Raw genomic sequence first — 20,510 nt, forward strand, 5'->3', positions numbered from 1 at the left:
TTAACATATAGTGTAATAATGGTTTCAGGAGTAGAATTTAGTGATTCATCACTTACATACAACACCCAGTACTCATCCCCACAAATGCCCTCCTTAATGCCTATCACCCATTTAGCCCTTACCCTCCCAGTAACCCTCAGTTTGTTCTCTGTATTTAAGAGTCTCTTATGATTTGCCTCCATCTCTGTTTTTATCTTATTTTTCCTTCCTTTCCCCTATGTTCATCTGTTGTGTTTATTAAATTCTACATATGAGTGAAATAATATGATATTTGTCTTTTTCTGACTGACTTATTTCGCTCAGCATAGTACATCTAGTTCCACCCATGTTGTTGCAAATGGCAGGATTTCATTCTTTTTCATCGTCAAGTAGTAACCCATTGTGTGTATGTATATATGTATGTGTGTGTGTGTGTATCCATGTTTTCTTTTTTTTAATTACTTTATTTTTTATTTTACATCCAAGTTAGTTAGCACATAGTACAACAATGATTTCAATGATTTCCTTAATGCCCCTTACCCATTTAGCCCATGTCCCCTTTCCACAACCCCTCCAGCAACCCTCTGTTTGTTCTCTATATTTAAGAGTCCTTTATGTTTTGTCCCCTCCCTATTTTTGATATTATTTTTGCTTCCCTTCCCTTTTGTTCATCTGTTTTGTATCTTAAATTCCTCAGATGACTGAAATCATACATTTGTCTTTCTCTGACTGATTTCACTTAACCCATTCATCAGTCAATGGACATTTGGGCTCTTCCCATATTTGGCTTCTGTTGATAACACTGTTATAATTATTGGGGTCAGGTGCCCATTTGAATCAGCAATTTTGTATCCTTTGGATAAATACCTAGTAGTGCAATTTTTGGGTCATAGCTTATAACTCTAATTTTGGGGGAACCTCCATACTGTTTTCCAGAGTGGCTGCACAAGTTTGCATTCCCACCAACAGTGCAAAGGGGCTCCCCTTTCTCATATCCTTGCTAACATCTGTTGTTTCCTGTGTTGTTAATTTTAGCCATTATGACTGGTGTGAGGTGGTATCTCAATGTGTTTTTGATTTGTATTTCCCTGATGATGAGTGATGCTGAGCATCTTTTTATGTGTTTGTTAGCCATCTGGATGTCTTCTTTGGAAAGGTGTCTATTCATGTCTTCTGCCCATTTCTTCACTGGATTATTTGTTTTTTGGGTGTTAAGTTTGACAAGTTCTTTATAGATTTTGGATACTAATCCTTTATGTGATATGTCATTTGCAAGTACTTTCTCCTATTCCGTTGGTTGCCTTTTAGTTTTGTCAATAATTTCCTTTGCTGTGCAGAAGCTTTTTATCTTGATGAGGTCCCAATAGTTCATTTTTGCTTTTGTTTCCCTTGCCTCTGGAGACATGCTTTTAAAATTATATACTAAATATTTATGTTATTTTAATAATACAGGGTAACTATATGTAATAATAAAAATAAAATATAAAATAGTTATAAAATCACGTATAAATCAGTATGATTTCAATTTTTTAATGTATAAATGCATTAGGAAGTAGAAATAGGGATGCCTGGGTGGCTTAGTCAGTTAAGCATTGGCCTTCGGCTCAGGTCTGATCTCACCATTCATGGTTTCGAGCCCCGCATCAGCACTGTGCTGATAGCTCAGAGCCAGGAGACTGCTTTGGATTCTGTGTCTCCCTCTCTCTCTGACCCTCTCCCGCTCACACTCTGTGTGTGTCTCTCTCTCTCAAAAATAAACATGAAAAAATATGTTTTAAAGTAGAAATAAACATACTATAATGCTAAAAGCTATGCTCTTTGGGGAGAAGGAATTATAGATCAATTGTGTTCTCTGTTTTCCCTTTCTGTATTTTAAAAATGATTTTTAAAACAGTTTTAACATATGTTTTTAGTGTTTGAGGATACCTCGATCTTTGTTAAAAATTCAAACCTAGGGGCACCTGGGTGGCTCAGTCGGTTAAGGGTCCGACTTCGGCTCAGGTCATGATCTCACGGTCCATGAGTTCCAGCCCCACGTTGGGCTCTGTGCTGACAGCTCAGAGCCTGGAGCCTGCTTCAGATTCTGTGTCTCCCTCTCTCTCTGACCCTCCCCCATTCATGCTCTGTCTGTCTCCGTCTCAAAAATAAATAAACATTAAAAAAATTCAAACCTAAAATTATGTATATGCATAGTAAAGATTGTATTTAAATGTTTATTTTTGAGAGACAGAGAAAAAGAGCATGAACAGGGGAAGGTCCGGGGGGTGAGGGGGAGGGAGGAGAATCCCAAGCAGGCTCCATGCTGTCAGCATGGAGCCAACACAGGGTTCAATCTCAGGACCATGAGGCCATGACCTGAGCTGAAGTCAAGAGTGGGACATTTAACTTACTGAGCCACCTAGGTGGCTCATAACACAATGATTGTTATTTAGACTATAAAAACACTTAGGTTGTATTTGAATTTTCCAAGTATAGATGTGAACCCTAATTAATCCTTAAAAGCATTGATGTTGAACATGGAACATGCTCCTTTATCATTTTTTCAAGAAAGTGTCGTTTGGAAATCAGCACCATGGCAAACACCAACTGTCCAATTTTGCAACTTATACCGCACTGCCTTAAGGGTGCAGGAAAACAGCAAATCTTCCCTGGATTTGGGGGAGAACTTCAGAGTGACAAATGTCAAAGAAAACATGTATGACCAGGACTACTGAATTGACAAAAATTTGTCTCTTTGAAAACGGTGGCAGAACCTTTCTGTGTGTTAGCACAGTATTTTGTTTATAGCTCAGTTTTAGAGCTTTGTATTCAATGTCCCTGAGTGTCTCTTTACAGGTCTGTTTCATTACTAAACTTCATGCTGCCTGAGGGCATGTGCCATGTATTTTTCATGTGCCCTACTAATGCATTGTCAGGCAGTGGCATGTGTGTTTTGAGAATTTATAAGGTGTGTGCAAACTCAGGTCTTATTTATCTTAAGGTGGGTAGAATTGCTGGACATTTCATGTTCAACATTGATGTTAAATATGCTTTATAAGTGCTTTGTATGAATTATTTAAATTGCACAGAGCCAAGCTTTGATGTCCAAATTTTGAATAAGAGAAGAGAAACATGTCTTCAATTTAGTTATGATAGCCATTGAGTCCGGGAAGAAACACTTGTCAGACATTTTCATAGGCCATTTGGCTGCAAATTTTATATTCAAGGATTACTAAATAAATATTTTATCTGATAGCCTGGTGTAAAAAGAGCCATGGGGTTGAAATAAAATCACTCATACAGTTTCTGTCTCTGTAGTGTCAAATGGGCATATCACTACTTGCTTGTCATACCTCACAATTTTTGTATGAACCAAAATTTTAATGCATCTTATAGGTGTATTTTTAATTTTTATATTATATGCCTACATATTACACTTGTCATATATATAAACATTTTGAATCACTGTAGAAATATTATTTGATATATGCAAAGACCTATGTTAAATGACGTGGAAAACAATGATTAAAACCCAAGATCCATGTCTTCAGGGAATTTATGATCCAATTACAAGTTTGAATTGTTCAGTCTAATAATGGGAGCAGCCAATGGTTTTCTGGATCACAGAGCAGAAGTACCATCATGAAGAATCAATCCATCAAGTCCTCCTATTCCTATTATAGAATTTATGAACCTGCACTTCGAGCTGCTCAGACTTTCAGACAGTTTAGAACCTTAATTCTGGTATTTTGCACATTTGAAACAGTGACAAGAGGCAAAGACTTATTGTTCTTTTTGAGTTTGTTTTGCTTTGAATAACATATAATTTCCAACAAAAACCATGGACCATAACTTTCCCTAAATTGTATTTCTCAAGTTGAGACAGATGAAGGGAAAACAGAGAGGTGGGAGCAGTAAGAAAGAAAGAGACAAAATATGAAGGGCAGAAAGGGAGGCCAGGAAGCTAGGAGAGAGAGGGAGTAGAATCAGGACCCTCTAGGAAGACTTCATTAGCATCTCATGTTCCCCTTTCTCCTGGCTTGTGAAAATAACTGCCATTCAACATATTTCCTTGGTGAGCACACTTGATAAAGATTTTAATATCTTTGCATAAAAGCTTTAAAAAGTATAATAAACCCTCCCAAAGTCATCATCATCACTACCACCACCATCACCACCACTAAACCAAAAGGAAGGGAGAGATTATATTTAAGAAGTAAATTCACACAGTAGTATAAAATTGGCTCCACTCAAAAATTCTGCCACTTTGGGTAAACTCAGGCATGTCCAAGATCTAAATCAAATCCACCTTGAACTTGGACAGTTTGAGTTTTACCTGGAAGAACACAGAAGAAATTGCCCAGGTAATAATAGCCCAGAGATTTATGCAGAGCAGATGTGAGATGTGAGGTGGGGAGTAAACCACTCCTATCCCTCTTTTATCTGGGCTCCCATTTCCTGTAACTCCATTGTCTACGGAGTCCAGGCCAAATTCTGGACTTGTTATAAACTTTACCCAACCTTCAACTATACTCATTTTTATGTAGTTTTATATTAAATCATCCAAGGCCCTCACAGAATCATAGGGTGAGTTTGTGGTAGCTTTTCCTCAAATTATTCTGGGATGTGTTTGGATTGGCATTGAAGAACCAGCTTTACTTGTCTTAAAATGCAAATCAAAGAAATGATCATTTCTGGATAGATTCAGACTCAAACAAATATCTCAGTACAGCCCAAGTGTCTATACAGCCACGAGAATGTTCTATGTTTTGATACATTTTTTATTTTATACATTTATACTCTTTGTATATCAAGAAAATGTTTTAAAACAAATCATGTCAGTACTAAACTCAATCAGTATTGTGGAGTAAAAATAAATCATATAATCTGAGGAAATATATTTAATAATTGGTGCCAATTTTTAGATGGTGGTCTTTTGAATTTTCTAACTTTCCTAATTAGGGTGTAGCAAATTTAATGACAAAGAACTGCACACAAGCACCTAATTACAGTGGAGCACCGTTGATATTGACGAGCTAAAGAAAGGGTAACTAACATACCATCCATTTTGCCTGTTGCTATTCCACAAAATGCATCAGAGTTCAAAACTATAAGATGAAACACATTCAGCCAGCCTGTTTTCAAAAGCTCAACAGCCTGTGTTTTTGAAATGCACTAATTTAAATCTAAAGACACATATTTAATGTTTCCCCTTTGTAGGTTTTCAGCAGCAAACACACATGGAGTCACCATCTGTTTTCAGCCTGGTTCATTACCAATTCATCCTCTGCTCTGTATTATCAGATCAAGAGGGTGGACATAAATTTGGCCACCTGGGCGCTGGTGTCATTAACGTGCAGTCCAGCCACACACTCATAAAGTGGTTTTGCTTGGAGCTGTAACTTAGTGGTGCTTCCTTTTTCCATTTGATCAATGTTGAGTTTTGCTCAGTAAGCTCTTAATAATTATGTGATTTCAGAACAAACTAGAGAACACCAAGAACTTTCAGGAGTATTTTGCCTGCATATCCAAGAGAAAATGATTTGTGTTTTCAGGGACAGACACAGACCAACAGGACAAAGCTGTTGGGAGTAGGATCAGAGAGAAGAGAGGAAAAAGGCAGAGAGAAACACATAAAGACACAAACAGGGACAGAGAAACATATACATACAGAGTCCTGTTCTTTTTCTAAATGAATATGTGTATAAAAGAGTTCAAACTATTACAGTATAATTCTGAGTATAGCTCCTGATTGAAAATGGATGAGTCCACTTTTGCTCTTTGTTGTAAAAGAAACCCATAGCTATTCATCCCAAGTCACTTAGTTCATCAAAAAATAAAGGTGTCACACTTAAAACAGATGTTTTACTTCCCTAATTAAAACTTTGACCAAGTGTCACTTTGCAAATTACATTGAATTGAGAACTAATCTGATAAACTATGAGTTAATTAAAACAGATAAATTGCCCTGTTCCCCTTGTAAACATTGAGCAAAATCACAGACACACAATTATCTTAGATATATGATAGGAAGTACTTTATAGTATAACAATCACATCTTTAAGATAAATTTAATGTAATTGAAAAATTATACAAATAATATAAAAATTCGCCCATCTGTTCTAAAAACTTTCTTCTTGGGATTATGGACTGATTCAAATTTTAATAATTAAAAATCGGAAAGAAAATACCGGGCCATTAACAGAATCCTTTACTGAATAGCTACAATAGGTGAAATTTTGAGGAATAAAAAGATGGGATATAGACCATGGATTCTCATCTCAAGGGATTTACAACCAGTTAGTGAGATAAAAATAATTAGCTTATTGAAAAACAAAGTTATAGCCTTTTATTTAAAAGTGATATTAAGTCCTGAGTTACATTTACTGTAGAAATTCAGAGAAGGAGGATATCAGTGATGACTTAGATAAGGTTACATGGAGGAGATGATGCCAAGGGCAACCTGGTGAAGAATGGTGTATTAGTCTTCTACAGCTGTGTAACAAAATACCATAGACTATATGTTTAACAACAGAAATTTATTTCTCATGGTTCAGATGGCTGGAATTCCAAGATCAAGGTGTCAGGAGGTTTGGTTTCTCTTGAAGCAACTCTCTTTGGTTTGGAGATGGCTGTCTTCTTACTGTATCCTCCCATGGCCTCTCTGTGCATGCACGCTTCTGTTGTCTCTTCTTTTTCCTATAAGGACACCAGTCTAACTGGATTGGGGCCCCATCCTTATGACCTCGTTTAACCTTAATTACCTCCAAACACAGTCATATTGTTGGTTATGGCTTCAACATATAGATTTTAGGAGGACATAATTCAGTCCATAATAAATGGGATTTGGATGAAGATGTCTTTTGTGGGCTGAGTGGTCAGTAATGTGATATGTGATATGATATGGCAGTCAAAGATTAACCTCATTAACAAAGGATAAATATAAGCTATCATTAACAGCAGTTTTTAGCTTTATTGAAGCATAATTGACAAAATTTTAAGATATTTAGAGTGTCCAACATGAGGATTTGATATACATACATGTTATGAATGGGTTTCCCTCATAGAGTTAATTAGCAAATTCATCACCTCACGTATCTAATGCCCTCCCTTTTTTTTGGTGAGGAAATTTAAGTTCTACTCTCTTAGCAAATTTCAACTGTATGATACAGTGTTATCAATATAAACACCATGATATACATTAGTTCCTCATCTCATGACTGAAAATGTGTAGCCTTTTACTAACCACTCCCTATTTTCCATACCCCTGGCAACTACTTTTCTACTCTGTTTCTGAGTTTAATTTTTTTGTGTGTCCACATATAAGTGATAATATGCAGTATTTGTCTTTTTCTGCCCGAGTTTATTTTACTTAGCATAATGCCCTGTTGTCCATGTTGTCACACATGGTAGGATTTATTCTTTTGTAAGGCTGAACAGCATTTCATTTTATATGGATATCACATCTTCTTGATCCTTTCATCATGTCCATGTTGATGGACACCTAGGTTGTTTCCACAGCTTGGCAATTGTGAATAATGCTGTAATGAACATGGGAGTACAGATACCTCTTCAAGAGAATAATTTTGTTTCCTTCAGATATGTACCCAGAAGTGAGATTTCTGGATCATATGGTGGATCTCTTTTTAACTCATCAAGGAAGCTCGATATAGTTTTACATTGAGCTTTACAAGTGTACATTCCCACAGACAATGCACAGGTGTTCTCTTTCTCCCCACTCTTGCCAGCATTTGCAATCTTGTGTCTTTTTTATAATAGCCATCCTAAGACGAGTGAGGTGATATGTCATTGTGGGCTTTTGGGGGAATTGGGGGGAGTAATAAGAACCATTTTAATGGAGATTATGAAGATATTAGGTTTTGGAATAAGTTAATTAAAATGAGTGTGACAGATTTTTAAAGTCTGGGGATTAAAGTCTTGGGATTAACTTCTTGATTATTCAACATTTATTTTTGTTCTTTCTAGTTTTATTGCATTATAATTGACAGATTATATCAGCTCAAGGTGTACAATGTAATAGCTATGTGTCTATATTGTGAAATGACTACTACAATAAATTTAGTTAATGTCCATCTCCTTGTAGTTACAAACTTCTTTCTTGTGATGAGAACCTTTAAGATCTCTTATAGCAACTTATAAATATACAGTACAGTATTGTTAACTGTAGTCAGTCATCATGCTGTATATTATATCCCCAGAACTTATTTTATAACTGGAATTTTGTTCCTTTTGACCACCTTCATTCATTTCCCCTGTCCCTCCCCCAGATCCCGCCCCTGGCAACTACCAGCCCATTCTCTGTTTCCAGGAGTTCAGGGTTTTTTTAGGTTCCACATATCACTGAGATTGCAAATATTTGTCTTTTCTGATTTATTTTACTTACAGTAATGTCCTTAAGTTCCAGCCATGTAGTCAAATGACAGGATTTCTTTCTCCTTTGTGATTAAAAATTCATACATACACACATTTCCTTTTTTTTTTTTAATGTTTATTTATTTCTGAGAGAGAGAGAGAGAGCACAAGCAGGGGAGGAGCAGAGAAAAAGGAGACACAGAATCTGCAACAGACTCCAGACTCTGAGCTGTCAGCATGGAGCCCCAAGCAGTGCTCAAACTCCTGAACTGTGAGATCATTACCTGAGCCAGAGTCGGACACTTAACTGACTGAGCCACCCAGGTGACCCCATACACACATTTTATTAATTCATCCCTCATTGGACAGTTAGGTTGTTTCCATGTCGTGGCTACTGTAAATAATGCCATGAACATGGGGGTGAAGATATCTCCTTCAGTAGTGATTTTGTTTCATTTCAAATATATACCCAGAAGTAACATTGTTGTATCACATGATTGTTCTATTTTTAACTTTTGAGGAGCCTCCATACACAGTTTTCCATAGTGACTGAACCAATTTACACTCCTATCAGCAGTGCACAGAGGTTTCCTTTTTTCCACATCTTCCTTAGAATTTATCTCTAGTTTGTTAGTTTTAAAATGATAGCAATTCTAACAGGTGTGAGGTGACATCTCTTGTGGTTTTCAAATGCATTTTTCTTATTTTAGTTTTATTGAGCAACTTCTCTTGTACCTCTTGGCCATCTGAATATCATCTTTGGAAAAAATGTCTGTTGAGGTCCTTTATTCATTTTTTAATTGGGTTATTTGTTTTTGCTATTAAGTTGTACATATTTCTAATATATTTGCGATATTAATCTCTTATTTGATATGTGTTTTGAAAATATTTTCCTATCCCATAGATTTCTTTTAAATTCTGTTGATGATTTCCTTTACTGAGCAAAAGCTTTTAGCTTGATGTAGTCCTACTGGTTTGTTTTTGTTTTTGTTACCTTTGCTTTTGGTGTCAAATATCCAATTACTTCCTAGACCAATGTTGAGAAGCTTACTGCATATGTTTTTTCTAGGAGTTTGGCAGTCCCAGAGCTTACATTTAAGTCTTGAATCCATTTTCAGATATTTTTTGATATATGACATAAGATGGGGTTTCAGTTTCTTTCTCACGTGGCAATCCAGCTTCTCAGCACCGTTTATTGAAAAGACAATTTCCCCATTGTATATTCTTGGCTCTTTTGTTGTAAATTAATTCCCTATAAATGCATAGGATAATTTCTGGGCTCTCTATTCTGTTCCATTGGTTTAAGTGTCTTTTTTTTAATGCCAACTTCATACTGTTTTAATTACTACAGTTTTGTAATATAGTTTGAAACCAGGAAGTGTAATGCCCCCAGCATTGTTCTTTTTTCTCAAGATTGCTTTGGCTATTTGGTCTCTTTTGTGGTTCCTTATAAGTGTTAGGATTGTTTGTTCTATTTATTAAAAATATCATTGGAATTTTGATAGAGATTGCATTGAATCTGCAGAGAACTTTGGTAGTCTGGACATTTTAACATTATTAATGTTTCAAATTCATGAACATGAGAAATCTTTCCATTTATTAGTGTCTTCTTCAATTTCTTTCCATCAGTATCCAGAGGTGTACAGATCATTTACCTCTGTGGTTAAATTTATACCTCAGTATTTCATTCTTTTTGATCTACTATAAATGGGATTATTTTCTTCATTTCTGTTTCTTATTTTTAATTGTTAGTGTATAGAAACACAGTTAATTTTTGCATATTGATCTTTATCCTGCAACTTTACTGAATTTTTCTATTAGGTAAGACAGGGTTTTTATGGTGGACTCTTTAGGTTTTCTATATATAACATCATGCCATCTGCAAATGGAGACCATTTTATTTCTTCCTTTCTGATTTGGATGTCTTTTTTTTTTTTTTTTTTTGCCTAAATGTTCTGGCCAGGACTTCTAATACTACATTGAGTAAAATTAGGAGAGTGGACATCTTTGTCTTATTCTTGATCTTAAAGGAAAATCTTTCAGCATTTCACTGTTGAATATTAGCTGTGGATTTGTCACATATGGCCTTTATTAAATTAGGTACATTTCTTCTACCCAGTTTGTTGAGAGTTTTTATTTATAAAGGATGTTGTATTTTTTCAGCTTTTTTGCATTGATTGAGATGCTTTATATTTTTCATTTTGTTAATGTAAAGTATCACATTGATTTGCAAATGTTACATCCCTAAAATAAATCCTACTTGATCATGGTTCATGATCTTGTTAATGTACTGTTGAACTCAGTTTCCTAGTATTTTGTTGAAAATGTTTGCATCTGTGTTCATCAGAAATATTGGCCTCTAGTTTCCTTTTCTGCTTTCTCTCTTCTTCAATTCTTTTCTAGCCAACTTTGTATTTTTGATTGGCAGGGTGTTTTTTTTTTTTTTTCTTTCAGTACTTTGAATGTATCATCTTTCTTCCTTCTGGCCTACAAAGTTTCTGCTGAAAATTTGTTCATAGTCTTATGGTGGTTCCCTTGTACATAATGTATTGTTTTTCTCTTACTGCTTTTAGGATTCTTTCCTTATCTATAACCTTTGACAATTTAATTATAATGTTTCTTAGTATGGGTCTCTTTAAATCCATCCTATTTGGTTCTCTATGGGCTTTTTGGGTCTAGATGTATATTTCTTTCTCCATGTTATGGAAGTTTTCAGCCATTATTTCTTTGAATATGCATTTTGCCCTTTCTCTCTTCTCCTTCTAAGAACCCTATAATGCATATAATGGTACACTTGGTGGTGTCCTATAAGTCTCTTAAGCTTTTTCATTCTTCTTTTTTCCTTTTTGTTCCTCTGATTAGATAAATTCCATTGCCCTGTCTTTAAGTTTGCTGACCCTTTCTTCTGTTTGATCTAGTCTCCTGTTAAACCATACTATTGAATTTTTTTAGTTCAACTCTTGCATTTTTCAGCTCTTTGATTTGATTGGTATGTTTTGATATTTTCCACTGGTTGAAATTTCTCACTTTGTTCATTCATTGCACTCCTCTCCTCAGTGAATATCTTTATACTATTATTTTGAACTATCAGGTAAACCACTTGTCTCCATTTTATAAAAATATGCTTCTGGAGGGGCACCTGGGTGGCTCAGTCAGTTAAGCATCTGACTTCAGCTCAGGTTATGATCTCGTGGTTTGTGACTTTGAACCCCGCATCAGGCTCTGTGCTGACAGCTCAGACCTGGAGCCTGCTTTGGATTCTGTGTCTCCCTCTGTGCCCCTCCCCTGCTCATGCTCGCTCGCTCACTCTCTCTCTCTCTCTCTCAAAAATTAATAAACTTAAAATTATTTTTTCAAATCTGCTTCTGGAAACTTACCTTACTCTTTTTTTTTTTGGAACATAGTCCTCTGTTTGTTTATTTTCCTTGACTTTTTGTGTTGGCTTCTGCACATTAGATAAAATAGCCATCTCTCCCAGTTTTCACAGAAAAGTCTTCTCTAGGAGATGAACTTTGTCAATTATCCCAGCCCAAGCTCTTGATTATCTCTCAAACATTTGTGATTGTCCTAGTTGGCTTCTTTGTTCTTAGTCTCTCCCAGAAGTTGAAAGTATGCCAAGGCCCATCACTGTCCAAAGGGGAGAATCATATTCATCATTTAAATGCAGGTTCATTAGAAGCTGGACCCTCAGGCAGAAGCTGGGGAAGTATGTAGTTTCTAGGAAGAAACTGGGAGATGACCATTTTGCCTCATCTCTCTGTGCTGGGAGTTATAGCCATGGTAGGAGAAGGGATTGCTTCTGTACCCATTAAGAGCTGCTTCTCTGTTTGCTACATTTCTGTGGGGTCACATGTGCAAGCTCCATTTGCTATCAGTGTCCAGAGACCTGGAGGCCTGTCTTTCATGCAGCAGTCATGAGAACTGTGGTCCCAGACATGTATATACTCCAAGGAGATACTGATGACTTGGAGTGGGCTAGAGGGAGAAGGCAGATAAGGTGTCCACTAGCTTCTCTCGTCTCCAGGAAGGATTGTTGCCAGCCCCTAAATGCATGCTAAATTAGAGGCCTGACCATTAGGCAGAGCTTTTAAAGTATGTAGACAAACGCTTTTTTGGGAAAGACTGAGATGGGCATTTTTGCCTGTTTCCTCTGCACTGAGCCCTAAGAGAATAGCCAATTGGGAACTTCTTTTTTGTTTGCTACAGTTCTGTGGGATTTATGAATGGAAGTCCCATTGGCTATCAGATCCAGGCAATCCAGGGACCTGTCCCTCAGGTGGCAGCACAAAACCTGAGGTGCAGACATGTATACAGGCTCCTTCCAGGAAAATACTGCTGACTTGTAGCTGGCTACAAAAAGATGGCAAGGGAGGTGTCGTGGTTCCTGTGGTCTCCAGGGAGGATTACAGATAGCCCCTAGATGTGTGCTAAATTAGAAGCTTAGCACTCAGGTAGCAGCTTGTAATGTATATAGATGGACTTCTTTCAGGGAAACACTGGGAGATGAGCAATTTTGCCTGTTCCCTCTGCACTGAACCATAGGGACATAGCCACAGTAAGTGTTCACAACAGTTAACAATTGGACACAAGCCTCACCGGCTTTCAGAGCTAAGTGTTTAGAGGTCCTGTTCCTCAACAGAACAGGAGTCTTAAAAGTTGGGGTGCTATAAGGGTGCCTGTGTGGCTTAGTCAGCTGAGCACCTGACTTTTGATTTCAGCCCAGGTCATGATCTCACAGTCATTGAATCAAGCCCTGCATCAGGTTCTGCACTGAGTGGGGGACCTGTTTAGGATTCTCTCCTCCCTCTCCTTCTGACTCTCCACTGCTTGTGTTCTCTCTCTCTCTCTCTCTCTCCAAAAAAAAAATGTTGGGGTGCTATATATGGGTCAAAACCCTTCCCTTCTCATGGAGAAACTGGGAGTTTGGAGTTCCCTCTTGGTTTTATGGTGCTATCATGGGAATGGGGTTTGTGGTGAATGTCTGTCTTAGTCTTCCCTACCCATTCCAGTGTGGATATTTCCCCATTTGCCCAATGTGTGGGAGTCACTCAGCTAGCTTCTAGATCTCTTTCAGAGATCATTACTCTTTATCTGTACACTCAGTGTGTCTGTGGGAGGAGGATAATTAAGAAGATTCCTATTTCACCATCTAGTTGACCATCCACTAATAGCATTTTATAGATTGCCTAGTCTTGTTGCATAGGGTAAGTGTGTGGAAAAAAACCCATAGAGATTACGTGCTACCTTGACTATCTAATAATATTATGTGAATCCTTGGAAAAGTTTGACAACAAATTATTATACTACCATCAGAATGGTAGTCAATCTCTGCCATCAAAATGGGACACTTCACTAAAAGTATATGTCATTGTTCTAATTCTAAACCTAAGCAAGTCAATTATTTTGGTCAAATATCCTTTTGACTTTTTTGCTTTTATAGATCTACTGATCAGGTTTCAACTAATAAGTAAGATAGGTTTTTTTTAATGTTTATTTATTGAGAAAGAGACAGAGAGAGAAACAGAGAACAAGAGGGGAAGGGGCAGAGAGAGAGAGAGAGAGAGAGAGAGAGAGAGAGAGAGAGAAAATCCCAAGCAGGCTCTGTGCTCCAATTAGCACAGAGCCTGATGCAGGGCTCAATCCCATGACTGTGAGATCATGACCCGAGCCAAAATCAAGAGCCAGATGCTTAATCAACTGAGCCACTCAGCACCCTGATAGTTTCTTAATCCCAAGAAAAAGTAAACTGGGAAACTGCACTACAGAGTAATGCCAGGCCATGTAAGGTAACAAATAACCCCAGAATCTCAGTAGCTTAATACAGTAAATGTTTATTTCTTATTCATGCAAAGTATGATTAAGGCTTGGCAACCACGGAAGGAAACTGTTTTCCATGCAGTGACTCAGAGATATAGGTTGCTTTCATCTTGTGGGTCTACCTTTATGGACAGCCAAAAGAGACAGAACAGATATATGCTCTTAAATGCCCTAGCCCTGAAGTGATACACATAATTTTAAGCCAAAATTCCATTGGTTAAAATCAATCATAAGGCTTCACCCAGCTATAAGAATACTGAGAAATGGGATGCTTATGATTGGTCAGAAAGGAGAGAACTGGTTATGAGTATGCAATCAGTGTTTCTGTCAAATTTAGTTTTTCCAGGTAGTATATATAGGAAAGAATAAATTTGAAAGAAGCATGTGTGATGGGAAAGAAGATTAAAAATATATTTATTTATTTTCAAAATGTAATGAAAGTAGTTAGAACTTTAGTTATTCTCTTTTACATAGTAAACACTGAAAAAAAGTACTTTAACACTTCTCTTGCTTTCCAGTTAAATACCATGATTATGTATGTGTGTGTAATACTTTGTTCAAACATGTACGATCCTACATCAGAGGGCTGTTATAAAAGTACCTCAATAATTACAACTTAAAAAAAATCTTCATTGTTGAAAATTACAAACCCAAGGACCTATAATTCACAAAATGCTTGTTCACTTGATATAGTTTATTAAATTTGAAAGAAATAAAGGAAAATTCTTTCTTAGGTCATTGAGATAATTATTTCATCATAAATGTAGATGAAATTGGTAGGTGATATGGTAACCTGAAATTAAGTATCATTATCACATTTGTGTAAAGAGTAGTTTCCAAAGTTTTTTGAGCATTGACTTATTTAAAGTCTTTCTACATTGAAAACATGTTCAAGGAGATTATAAGGTATTGGTTAGTTTCACTCTTGGAGTGTACAATGAGGAAAACAATTTGAGAAGACCAAACTCCTCAATTATTACAAATTTTTCCTAATTGTCCTTCACTTCTCTTAGATTTTTATTCTAACATGAGGGGGAAGGAAACTATGTAAACTTTAAATCCAAGTTCTTTGTCACTGTTAGCAACTACCTGCTCCTAGTTTTTCTCCCAGGACACCTTTTCAAGTCCCTTTACTGGTGTCTCCTTCTCTGGTTGATATCTAAGGTTCAAGTGCTTTTAAGTCTCTTCTCCTTCTACATTCTCTCTCTGCATCAGCCCATATGCATCCTTGGTGCTCAGTGCCATTTATACACTGATATACCCCACTGGATATGTCTCCAGATCTCAACTTATGCCTAAAATCCAGATTTAGAGATATCAAACATATAAATATCAAACAGGCATCTCAAACTTACCTATGAAAAATAGATTTACATATTCCCCAGTTTTCCTCACCTTCCTGATATATACTATTGCATAAGGCAAGAAACCTAGGGGACATAATTCAGTTCCATTTTTTTTTTCTTCCATGACTACCGACTACGTCCAACTCATTGGCAAGTGTGTGGGCTCTTCTGCCAAACTATGTCCTGAATATAACCATTTCTCCCCTTTTTTACTGCCATCCACCAGCCCAAGTCATATTCTCATCTGATTACTGAAATAACCTGCTAATTTGTCTCTCTGCTTTAACTCTGAAAACCCACCTTCCACACAGCACCCCTAGTGAATAGGGTAAAGGAATCAAATCATATCACTCCCCTGCTTAAATCCTCCAGTGGTTTTCCAAGCACCTAGACTAAAGCTTTTGCCATAGCTTTCATGACCCATCCTTTGAATATTCCTGACTTTATATTGGTTCCATGCTCCTCCTGACTATACTCTAAAAACTCCTCCCTTTTGTCTGTACTTTGGTCCTTGCTGTCCTGTTTGCACCTTAGGGCCTTGTCCTGGCTGGTTCCAGTGTCAGAGCTACTTTTTTCCCTTTTTATATCCTTTTTATATCTTCATATACTCAGCATCCAGACCTCATGCCAAAGTTCCCAGAGATGCCTTTCTTGACACTCCTTCCATTACCACATAACCTGTTCTGTGGTCTCCATAGTAGAGGAGCTCAAGAAGATATACAATGTTAGTCTAAAAATCATCTTTCATTCCAAATGAACAAGCTGGAGGGCAGAGGCACTGCAATCATTGCCTACCAAGTTTTGTTCTTAGAAGGCATTCATTGCACACTCAATTTTCATAGGCTAAGGCAGGAAATGGAAGGCACACTCCAATGGAAAGAAAAACTAAGGAGTTATGGATCCCAGAAATAAAGATGCCAGTAAGTATAAACAAATAATCATTTTTAAAAAGAGTTTTCTTGGTTGCATTTAAAATTAGTCCAGTGCTTTATTTCACATAGATTAGAACAAAGGAAGAGTACACCACAGACGCACATTACAGAAAAATGAGGAAGATCTCTTGATGTTGAAGATGGAATAAAGAGGAAGTATAAGATTGTCCCATCAGGATGCAGGGGCTTGGGTACACTAGAAGATAGTAGTGCTATTTATACCAATGAAAAAGTTAAATAGGAGAAAACTTAGGCAGAAAAAATTTTTTTGATTGAGTTTTTACTATTTCACTTTAGGTTTGGGCCCAAAGTACATATGATATCCTATGGCAAATAAAGAGAGAAAACTAGAATTAGAGTTAGATAATCAAGAGTGAAAATAGAACTTTGAGACTTAGCCACATACAAGGTGGTTTTAAATGGCATAGGCCTTCAGTACATTTACTGGACTCCTTCAGAGGCAGAATTAGAGGTAGCCTTTCACAGAATTTGCAAGGATAGTTCACTGACCCACAGGTTTTATGCTATATCCAGACTGCCACCTGTTTTTGTGTGGTTGGCAAACCAACAATTGTACATGTATTAAATGGTTGAAAAAAATCAAAAGAATACTATGTTGTGAAACTCTATGAAATCCATATTTGTCTGTAAATAAATTTTTATTACAATATAGTCACACCCACTTGTTTACATACTGTCTATGGTTGCTTTTGTACCACAGTCGCATGGCTGAGTTGCTGTGACCAAGACCACTTGTCCTATAAAACCCGCTGTTTACTCTCAGGGCCTTCATGGAAAAAGTTTGCTAACCCCTTTTCTCAAAAACAGACCTTGTGACAGAGTCTTATAACTAAATTAGCAACGGGAAGAAACAAAGTCAGAAGAGAATCAAATAAAGGTTGGATGTGCACATGGAGAGCATGCTGTCGCAGAGACTGAGGTTAAAAACCTGAGGAGGAGTTAGTCTGCTAATAAAGGTTCTAATCCCAGACTTACAACTTTATTTTCCTGTCTTTAAGGGTGTCTTAGTGGAAATATTTGAAAACTATTTTGTGGAATACTCCAGAGAGTGTTTCTGAGAGAAGACAGTTATCACCATCTCGGGCATTAAGTGGACCTGGGAATCCAAAAGACAGGATAATTCCCTTGGCAACTTCAATCTCTTAGCAATGTTTCCTTGGAACACCTTTGTTGGGAAGGTTTCTAAGGCTTGTGTTTAGCTCACCAATCACTGTCTTTTGAAGCTGGGGGAGGTGGCACATGGCAGTTTATTGTAGTGATTTGTCTTAGATTAATATGGGAATTGTCTAAATCTTGGACACAGTTTTCAGACTGACCTCTCAGATTTTGTGTGTTCACCATCTACTTTTAAGGGTTTCTTTAGTGTTTACTTATTATTTTGAGAGAGAACGAGCATGCAAGCAAGCAGGGAAGGGACAGAGAGAGAGGAAGACACAGAACCCAAAGGAGGCTCCAAGCTCTGAGCTGTCAGCACAGAGCCTGACGTGGGGCTTAAGCCCACAGACTGGACCTCAAGATCATGACCTGAGCCTCAGTTGAACACCTAACCAACTGAGCCACCCAGGTGGCCCACCATCTACTTTTAAAGCCATAGTTGCCCTTACATCTCTGCCTTCACGATTCAAGGGTATCCACCATTATGGTATGCATGTCTGAGTTTACCTGAAAGAAACCCTTGAAGATTTTATAATAATGATAATCCCAATGCATTCAGTCTTTTCATGATTCCTACAAGATAAGTGGGTAAAGAGGGAGTTAGAAGGTTACTGTGTTTCATGTAAAAAATTCAAGATTTTATTCTATAAAACCCACCAATATATTAACAGGAAAAGAAGTAGTAGAAATACAAATGAATACCTGGAGTGAAGCTGGAGGTAAGAATATTTAGGATAACAAACAGTCTACAAGAGATACAAAGAGAACTTAGCACAGCCATAGCACAAAGAAAGCAAAGACATGGGGAGAAATTCAAGAGAGATTTCTGAGGTAGGCTCACTAGAATATAGAACTGATTAGATGTAGGAAACAATGGGCATAAATGATGAATACAAGAGTGTTCATGTAACCAACTATGTAGTTAAAGGTTTTATTAACTAAATGCAGAAGGCAGGAAGAGGAATTGTTTTGGGGGCAGATGTCAGTGATTATGTTGACCATTTGCTCATTGCTCCTGGGTCTATGTCCTTCTGTTGTACTCAGTGTCACAGAGAACTACATTACTCAGGCTCCCTAGTTTCCAGATAGCTTTGGGCAATGGCAGGTGTGGGTAAAAGACTGGAGATACAAGGTTAGGAGAATCCAGGGTGTTTTTTCCTCTGTTTGCCTCAGGCAGCATTTCTCAGGGTGACCAGATTTACATTTTAGCTTCCTCCTACCAGATAAGTTTTCTGTCTTTCATTCCATCTTTTTCTGTGTTCGCAGCTTTAGCTTCAGCTGTAGTTCTAGCTTGAGCTGGGTGGCCTTGCCTTCTAGATTCTGGAAACTCAATCTCTTCCTGTTATCAGGAAGAGGTTGCCCTAGGGGTAATAGTGGCTTCCTCCTATTATTAATCTTTGGGTGGTCTTGTCATTCCCACTTCAGCTTCCCACCTCCTTTATTACTTGTATAACCAATTATCACTGTTAAACTCCCTATTTGAAATATGTTGACTAGTTTATTTCCTTGACTGGAGCCTGACTGAGGTAGTAACAAATTCAGTTTTAGATACATTGAGCTTGAGGGAATTGTGGGCTCCCTAGTCAATATCTCTAGTTGAGGATTGGAAATTGTTAATGAAGACCTGGAGACCAATATGTGTTTTGGAAACCAAGAGCATACAGATGGTATGTGAAGCCATAAGATCATATTTCCCAAGCAGAATGAGGAAACGAGAAGACTAAAAGATTAAACAGTAAGTTCACCTATGAAATGTCAGTGTTTTTAATTTAGGCCAAGAAAGAACTTGAAAAGACTAAGAAGTACAATGCTCTGGTTAAGATTGTCATAGAAGCCAAATGAGAAATGAAATTCCTATAGAAAAGGGCACAATAAAGTTAAACTTGGTGGAAAGAGCAGACAGGACACATACAAAAAGATCAAGGCAAATGTCCTCCTTGTGTTTAGCAAGGGTAACATCACTGCTCCCTTTGTCAGAACAACGATAGTGTGGTGGTGTGGGAAGAAATCGCTGAGAAGGGAACAAGCCATTAATGAACAAACGTTTTCAGAAATGTGGACAGTGAAGACTTTGATGAAATGGTGACTTGAGAAGAGGAAGGGCTGAAGAAATTCTAGAAGTGGATACTGAAGATCCCCCAAAGTAACAGGAAGGGGGTCAGATGCATAAGTGAAATAGTTATTCCTTTTGAAAGAAGAGGGAAGATGATGAGATTGGTCAAGATATACATTCACAGGGTTACTAATTCTACCTTGTCTAATGATATTATCAAGTAATATCTACTATGCACAAACTTCTCTAACATGAACAGATGATGCCCTTTTCTTTCTCCTCACAGCTCTCCTTTAAAGAAAAAAATATGAAGCTGGAGGAGGAATCACACATCACCTTTATAGGAGTCACACACTTGAGGCTAAGTGCTATCTTTTCTCCACATGTTTCTAGCAAAACATGAAAATTCCATGCATACAATTATTGGTATTAGCATCTTGAAAAAGAACAAAGACATTCATAAAAATGGCTTTTCCTAAGTGCTTATTTGTCAAACTTCTGTAATAAGAACACTTAAGATTGATTCTCTTAGAAACTTTCACATATGCAATAGCATTAGTAACTATAGTTGCCATGTTATACATTGCCTTCCCCATGACATATTTGTTGTGTAACTTTCTACCTTTTGACTCCCTTCACCCATTTTCCCTACCTAAACTTAATTGACAAAGTTGTGATTCCATCATTTACTTTTACAGATGCTAAGCTCCATGAAGATATTGGAGGGGGGAACCAGTTTCATATGGTCTATATTTATATACATCATATAAATATAGGAATGGTAAAGCTACTTATAGAAAGCCACGAGATTTTCTTTGTATTCCCAGAAAGCTATAAATGATACTGTAGTAAGAA

Source organism: Panthera leo, chromosome F2, assembly GCF_018350215.1.
Source record: "Panthera leo isolate Ple1 chromosome F2, P.leo_Ple1_pat1.1, whole genome shotgun sequence".
Taxonomy (NCBI): Eukaryota; Metazoa; Chordata; class Mammalia; order Carnivora; family Felidae; genus Panthera; species Panthera leo.